Source organism: Benincasa hispida, chromosome 1 (assembly GCF_027475165.1).
Source record: "Benincasa hispida cultivar pf3 chromosome 1, pf3_genome.v1.1, whole genome shotgun sequence".
NCBI lineage: Eukaryota > Viridiplantae > Streptophyta > Magnoliopsida > Cucurbitales > Cucurbitaceae > Benincasa > Benincasa hispida.
Window position 1 is genome coordinate 35,128,372 of NC_143478.1, and position 2,509 is coordinate 35,130,880.

A 2,509-nucleotide genomic window follows, 5' to 3' on the forward strand; every position below is an offset into this window, starting at 1 on the left:
AATTATTTTCTCCTCTTAGTTCACGTTCTCCTCTCCTACACCATGCTAAAAAAAACCCTTCAACACGTACATTTTCATCTTCTATCTCATTATCCTCACTTATATTATGCCAAAACCCCCTATCTGCACAAAAATTATCCTCCTTACCGTATATTGAGGATGATGGATCATATCCTCAGGATTGTATGGATAAACAAAGAAGTTGTCATCTGATAGGCTATATGGAGCAACATTATTATCTAAGGGGGATTAGTGATGTAGCATAACCTTTTGGATAATTTTGTTCAAAGGAAGGTTGTGTAGGTTAATTCTTGGGTTAAATTATATGAAAAACTTGGTTGGTATGAGCAACTGGGAATCTTTAAGTCACTGTTGCCATATATAGGTTGGGACTTCATTGATAAATAGATAGGAGGCCTACATGCGTCTTCAACATTTAAAAAGAACCTAAATTCTTGTTCATTGTGTATCAAATACGTAGGTACCCTAGATCAAAAATGTATTAAACATCTTTGGGTGAGATTGTGATTGTTTGGATCAATCTAACTTAGATTATAAAACTCCAACTAGAAGTATTGAAAGCAAATGTCACCTTTTACGTCCAAACTCCCCAGTACCACATGCTTATTTTTGTTCATCATCGTTCCAAATACCACCTAACAAACAAACACACAAGGTATTCTACAAGTGAAGATAAAACTTATTGGCCGAAAGAAATGTATAAATAAATATTAAAAAAAAACTTAGGAGAAATTTGACTTAAGTTAACTAAGTCAACTTTATGAGAAAGTTGACATGGTCAACTTTACAACAAAGCTAACTTTCGTCAACTTTATGAGAATGTTGAGAAAGTTAACTTAGTCAATTTTACGAGAAAGTTGCCTTAGTCAACTTTACAAGACAGTTGCCTTAGTCAACTTTACGAGATAGTTGCCTTTAGCCAACTTTACATGAAAATTAACTTGGTCAACTTTACGAGACAGCTCGATTGGTTCAACTTCACGAAACAAAAGTTGAACAAAGGGGTTGTCTCATAAAGTTGAACCAACTCAACTTTCGTGTAAAGTTGGACAAAGTCATCTTCACGAAGAAGACGACTTCACGAGACATCTACTTTGAACTTTATGAGACAAATCACTGAACATCAACAATAACTTTCCCAATTCAATCATGTTCCAGTACTTTTTTATTTTTCAATTTTCTCTTTACTTTTTCTCCTAAAACGCAAGAATTTCATAGGTTATTGAAAACTTTCTTCAAAAAGCAGTTTTTTGGCTCCATTTTACAGACTTTCTGAACAAATAAAAGCTACATTTCAACATACCCATCTCTTTTAGAACTCTAAAAAAGGAAAGAAATTGTTGCTCTGAACTTGGGATCCTATGAAAAAGATTATTCTTCTAAAATTGGGACCCTCATGTAAAGCATTTTTATATTGAAAACAAAATGTGAAACTGATAATTGAAGTTTCTAATTTAAGATATGTGAGTTAGGTAAATTAGATAAGTTAGGTGATTTCATATTCAGGGCAATTAAATGACCATTTATTGAAAGGCAAAATTATATTTTTAGGTAGTGAGTCCCTCCACTTAAACACCGAAAAGTTGGAAAAAGAGGTTTCAAAAATAGATTTTAAAAATGTGGTTACTTTTGGGTCAAACCTGACAATTTTCTTTTATTTAGTCCATGAAATTTCAAAATAAACATTTTAGTCCCTAGTCCTAAATGGTCCTTAAGTTAATTTGACCTTAGTTAACTAACAAAAAAGTGATATGACATGTTGATTTGAAAATTGTTAAATGAGGTGACATATTGAGTTACAAACTTGGAAGTCGATAATATAAGTACTATGTCAATCGAGCTATGTTATTGGCAAAATCTAAGTTAATTAACAAATGATATTACATAACATTAAATGCTATTACATAGTATTAAATACTCTGAAGAAGACGTCCCATCGACATTTGAATTAAATGATGAAATGATTTTGAAAGACAATAAAAATAGATTGACGGGACATGATACAAAAGTTGTGAAAAATTTAGTGGAAAATATGGTTGAGGGAAATTAATGTGAATCATCTTAATAACCAAATGAAATTCAACGTGAAGACGCGGAGAAATGGGAGAATAATTATCACATAAAATCAATTTCTATTTTTAAAAAATAGTTAAAATCCTGAGGAAAATCATAGTACGATATAGGTGGCCCCACTTAATTCTCATTGATAAAATCGTGGAAATTTTCAAAATAATTGCTACTTATTTAAGAAAACAAATGAAATGACATAATTTATTAATGTCAATTCAAAAAAATTATAATTTATTAATTGTTGACATGTATTCATGAAGAGAGCCAGAATTTAGAAAATATACAGAAAATCTATAACTATTACAGATTTGAAAATTTGTGAAAATATAATCTTTTTCTAATCCATTGAGAATAAATTTTCATGGCTATTTGGTAATTATTTAGGCCTTATTTTCTTAACCATTTTAGTTTTTATTCT